At 32.0% G+C, this 6,000-nt stretch overlaps 1 protein-coding gene across 43 annotated transcripts in view; it reads left to right on the top strand.

Moving 5' to 3' along the window:
* LOC123218832 overlaps positions 1-6,000 on the top strand; it is a 37,610-nt gene continuing 31,610 nt past the window's right edge. For 28 of the 43 annotated variants that reach the window (XR_006502758.1, XR_006502761.1, XR_006502791.1 and 25 more), the window contains exons 1-5: positions 1-1,199; positions 1,288-1,394; positions 2,132-2,262; positions 2,357-2,519; positions 2,695-2,839. The gene's annotated coding sequence lies outside the window, so the exon portion shown is untranslated. Of the gene's footprint in view, positions 1,200-1,287; positions 1,395-2,131; positions 2,263-2,356; positions 2,520-2,694; positions 2,840-3,047; positions 3,284-3,732; positions 4,777-6,000 lie in introns of those variants that run through there. The other 15 variants (XR_006502774.1, XR_006502756.1, XR_006502794.1 and 12 more) reach the window with 15 other exon arrangements.

The raw sequence follows: 6,000 nt of genomic DNA, 5'->3' as shown, positions 1-6,000 counted from the left end.
GGTAGGTAAGGCAATCAAACACCTTAGCCACGCACAAACATGAAACAGAGGCACTTTCTAAAATCTAAAATCAAAAACCAAAACCATAAGGCGCTTCTCTCTCTGTAATTCTAGATTATTCTCTGAAAATTCAAACCAATTCAACTCCCTCTGTCACTCCCGATCTCTCACTCAACTGCAAGGTAGAAGCTTTACGCGACGTCGTTTTCCCGGCCTAAATCTAGGGTTTTTACTTCAGAACTCAGTTCAACACGATTCGATCTTCGGAGGATGGCAAGTGGGGTAAATTTTGTTGAAAAGGGGGCTGGTTTGGTTAATATTCGAAGAGGGTGGCGGTGTCTGGGATAGTAATTAGGTCTTTTTTTTTAAGCAAGTAGTGTAATATAGTGAACTTACCTTAGGTGTAGAGTTTATATTATTGGTTTCCTTGTTATCTTCTCATGCTTTTCTTAAAAGGAAAGAATTAGAAAATAGTAAATTTTCCATGCTGTAGTCTGTAGATTGTTAAACTCCATCGTTAGATTGCAGAATATGCGGAAACAAAATGAAGAGAACAAAAACTCATTGTTGAATTGGTTAATTAGCCTTCTGCCCTTGCTGAAGCTTGTGTATAGATGCAAGCTGTGTTAAATGAATCTGGTCTTAATTAAAGCTGAATTGTCGGATTCTGTTATTTTTAATTTGTAACTGAGTGTGAGCTAGTGAGCTTACCTTAGGTGGTAGAGTTTGTATAATTGCTTTCCTTGTTATCTTCTCATGCTTTTCTTAGAAGGAAAGAACGAGAAAATAATAAATTTTCCACAGTATAGGTTGTTAAACTCCATCTTTAGGTAGCAGAATATGTGGAAACAAAATGAAGAAAACAATGATTCATTGTTGAATTGGTTAATTGGCTTGCTGCCCTTGTTGAAACTTGTGTTATAGATGCATATTGCTGTGTTCTATGAATCCTGTCTCAATTTAAGCTAAATTGTCTGATTCTGTTATTTTTATTTTGTAACTTGAGTATAAGATAGTGAACTTACCATAGGTGGTAGAGTTTATATTATTCGTTTCCTTGTTATCTTCTCACGCTTTCCTTAAAAGGAAAGAATGGAGAAAATAATAAATTTTCCACGGTGTAGGTTTTTAAACTCCATCTTTAGGCTGCAGAATATTCGGAAACAAAATGAAGAAAACAATAACTCAATGTGGAATTGGTTAGTTAGCTTACTGTCCTTGCCGAAGGTTATGTTATAGATGCATGCTGTTGTGTTAATTTAGTATTTCTTTCTTTTTTTTTTTCAGCTATCGAGATCTTTTTGGTATATCTAAATCTTCTACTTTATAATATCATACAAGGACGGACAAGGAATTTTCAATATTTGATAGGCTCCTCCTTTTACAGAGCTAATGTAAGTCTTCTTAAGTATTTTGCTGTGATTATTATTATTTTTTTGATGAGTAATTAATTAGAGGGTTTTACAAGCGTGATAGGGGCTTGAACCTAAGACTTCTCCCTAGAAGTTCTAATTTTACTGTCATTATTATAGCTTAAAGAAACAAGATATTGACTTTTGAATTTTTGGAAGTAGTTATAGAATGAGTTTTATGTGACAAAATCATTTAACAGGCACAGCTTTGAATTCTATTGATGTTAATACCATCTGCAATGCTGTTGTTGGTTTAAACTCCATGATCATTATTGTTCTGTAACCTATACCTTGCTCAGTATTTAAATGCCTTTTCTCACATAATGTGATTGGACCATTGCTTTCTGACTATTATGTAGATAATAAGATTTGTGGGTTTCCATTAGTTAATAATGTTTACTCACAAATTTTATCTTATTGCCATGATGGTCAAATAAAAAAGAAAAGCGTGGTCTGATCTGAATATTATCAGTCGTACATTATGAAGATATTAATATGTGCATATTTTTCTCTAAAGATTTGGATGTAATTTTACAGATGCTCTAGATTGTTTAACTTTGATGCAGTAAACTAAGCAGTTGATCTTTCATTAATTATTGTTTGTACATTTTGAGAAATGTTCCTTAGTTATCACATAAATCCGTGTTTTATTCCTGTTTCTTCAAACAACTGTTTTTTTGGTTGTCTAATGCATAATTGGTTTTGTTCATTTTGAGCAGACTCAATTCATTTTGTTAAAGTACCCATCGCACTTAGATTGTCCAGCCATCTTTTGCTTGTTGTGGTGAGGATATATTCTAGAAAGTTGCTTGTTGTGGTGAGGATATATTCTAGAAAGTTGCTTGTTGTGGTGAGGATATATTCTAGAAAGTTGAATTACCATTTCGATGATTTTAGTGAGGCTTTGCCTAAGATAAATAAGCAAGCTTTTTGCTCAACTGCAGTTGATTTGCCGGCGGAAGAATCAACTGCGCCATATTACTCTATCACAGAAAGTAAACTAACCGTACAGAGTTTAAACTCATATGAATCCTTTGCGGGCAGCTGGATATTAGAGAACTTCGGAGTCTATCCTTGATGATGATGATTTGTTGTAAACTATTCTAGGTATCAATTTGGTTCTTTGTTGATAAGAGTGCATGATATTTCTGGTGTAGTGTGGTCGTTAGATGAGCCAATATATTGAATGCTGTATCCTAACAGAGTTGTGGAATTTTATGGTCATGTAAATTATGCTTCTAAAATTATATTTATGACTGAAATGAATTTTTTGTTGTTTCAGTTGGAAGAAAGTCTTCAATTTTTAAATTGGAGCCCACTCCACCTGCCTCTGAGATAGCCTCCAGAAAAAGAACACGTACTGTACCTTAAATTAGTGCTTTGAAGAGAAAGGTGGTGATGGATTTCACCATGGTCTTGCATGGCGAGTACGTTCTTGTTTCCTTATTTTTGCCTACTTTACTTACTAGATCTTAGTTCCTGACAATTATCTTCAGTTAATATTTTATCAAAGTTAATTTATTCATACTTCTTTCTTAAGTTTCCTAGAAATTTGGTGTCTGAATTCAGCATTCTTGATTGAGAAACAAAATTTTCTTTTTTAATTTTTTAACTGGCTTAACAATGCCCTTGCAGATTTGGTGAACTTGACTCATTGCTTTTTCTTTTTGATGAGAAAGTTTTAAATGTTATTGAAGAAAAAGGAAAAATGAGTACCTCTGTAGAATAGATATCCACAAAAGAAGAAAGATATCAATTAGGTGGTTTATAGGAGCTGCGAAAAGAAGTGATTAGGATGTCTTTACCTTGTATCCTAAGTACATTTCAGAATGCTTTCAATTCGAAATGTTAAAAAGTATCACTTGTGCTAACCTCAACTCTTTTAAAACTTCTGACGTGTTTATCTGCATTGATAAAATCTAACAGTCAACGTTAACATGATCAAGGGGGTAAATGATGATTATGTGAGAGGAGATGGATGGCTATGATTTGTAATATCTCTAAGGTCTTTTTGATAGTTTTTTAACCCTGATAAGCCTTGTTTTTGGTTGTTTTCTAAGACTTTTAACAAATCTCATATCTGCAGAACATGACAGAGATTTAGGTATATATGAACATTTTACATCGCCAAGGAATATGATAACATAAAATTGATTAATTACTTATTTTTCAGGTGAAAACCTCTTATAGAATTTTCTTTTTTATCTGCATGTAACCAGTTGCTTGTATGTACTAATCTTTTTTAAGTGTAGGTGTTAGGAAATTAAATTAGATACCAAGAAAATCTCACATTTCATCCTCTCATGCTTACACAACACAGCAGATTTTCTTCCACACACACAATACATGGCAGATTTTCTTCCACTCACAGACACACAAGGCAGATTGCTCAAATGGTTTTGAGCATAAGTCAACACTCAAAAACGTGCCAACCAGCACCCATAAACAAACTAGAAGCAAGAAAACACTCAACCCAACTCTTCCTCAGGGGGAGGAATATATGACGCCTTGCTGGAGGAATATGTTAACGCACAAATTTCTTTAATATAATTCTTCAAATTATGTTCCATTCTTTTCTTGCCATACTCATCTAAGCTTGCACTGGTTCGGGTAAATGTTCTCTCATTTCCCACTTTACCATAACTTTCGGGTGGAATCATAATGATTAAGTCATTGACATTTTCAATGTGCAAGAGACGTAACTTCCTTTCTAGTATACGCTTATTAAATTCAGTTTGGAAGGCTATATCTCCAACCTTAGGGCTCCCAAACACAAAGGATGTGAGCAAAAATTCCGTTTTCTTTGGGTTAGGTTTTGGCTTATTATATCCGTTGGACACTATATTAGTTGTGTTCAATGTAGCAAGACCTGCATCTAGACTATATCCTGTTATTGTTATACTGATTTCCTTGTCTTGGTATATATTTACCAACTTCATAACTTCTTCAACAACCTACATAAATGGAAAATTAAAAAAATTACTACTTATGAACCCTAGAGTTGACAATTTTTAACACGACTTAATAACTCAACATGACATGAAAAAATCAGTTAGGGTTGAAATCTTTTAACATGAAATTTATTTTGAGTTTTCCAAGTTTACTAGATACGACTTGAAGTAAATTGAGTCGGATAAGGGTTGATATGCTAGTAACTTGACACAATTTGAATTGACACAAATTTGAGAGATGTTTACTATCGTATAATTTGTCTTAGAGACAGATTAAAAAAATGTTAGAAAGACAAGTATCGACAATAGTTGAGTGTTTAGATATTGTATATAGTTTTATTTCATATGGTTGTAATTACTTCGATTGTTATTGAGTTTTGAATAAAAGGGGCTGAATTACATTTTCCACCCAATGATTGGCTTTAAAGCACCTTTTCATTCTTAGTTGACATAAATAATACTTTTCTATTTAAAATCAAGCATAACAAACATTTTCCCCCCTCAAATTTAACTAAGTTAATGAAATAACAATATTAGAAAGTAAAATTACCATTTTATCTCAACAATTTCATTTTTGAAAATTATAATATAACTCTAAATTAACTAAAATTAGAAAAAATATTTTAAAAATCCAAATTATATAAGAATCCTCTTATATTTTTTTCCTTCCACAAGTTTGTAAAATGCCTAAAAGAGAAAATTTTGCAGGGATTTGCTAGAGTGGTGAATATCATAAACAATATAATAGTGTAAGGTTACTCTAAAAAATGTGTATTGAGCAAACAACCAAATTAAATCAAAGGCTTGACCCATGTTTCGTTCAACATGCAAAGATGAGGGGTGGTTACGAACCGAACAAGTATGAACACCTTTTGGTTCGAATTCAATTTAAATGAAAAATTGATTGTCTTGAGTTTGATTCGAATTTGTCAAGTTAAACTTAAAACTAGCTTAAATTCGGTTTAGTTCTTAGGTTCAACGTTCGAAGCTTGGCTTGAATTTGTAATTTAGATTTGTGGTTTTAATCCATAACTTGAGTTTGCGGTTTATTAATAAAATTACGATATTTTGATAATTGTTCGATATAATTTGAATATAGTTATAAATTAAGTTCGAACTGAACTAAGATAGATTAAGCCAAACTCTAGCTGTAGTTTGACTTAGTTTCATCAATGAGTCAATCCTCCCTGTTCGAGTTCGATTTAAATGAAATTGAACCAAATTAAACAAAATCGAACTTGCTTTCAAGACCAAATTAACTTGGGTCAAGTCCAAAACAATACTAAGGTTAAATTCAATCCAAACTAAGCTCAAATATGATTTAGTTTGAGATCAATTCAATTAATAAAAGTTAGTTCAAGATCAATTTGAGATTGACGAGCTAAAATTTCAATTCTATTTGTAAATAATATATTTTAGATTTGATCTAAATTGACTAAAATTTGATTCATTTAATTCGAAATTAAATTTGAATTTAAACAGCTCGAATGAAACAAAACCATATGTTAATATCTTAATCTTCTTGTATTTTTGTTGTGTTTATTAGATATGTTAAAACAACCCATTATCTATGTGATATCATTAAACACATTATAATTGAATGATATCACATTACATGTGCAAACACGAAATCAGAA

This window comes from Mangifera indica, chromosome 6, assembly GCF_011075055.1.
Source record: "Mangifera indica cultivar Alphonso chromosome 6, CATAS_Mindica_2.1, whole genome shotgun sequence".
NCBI lineage: Eukaryota > Viridiplantae > Streptophyta > Magnoliopsida > Sapindales > Anacardiaceae > Mangifera > Mangifera indica.
This window is presented reverse-complemented; position numbering and strand designations above follow the sequence as displayed.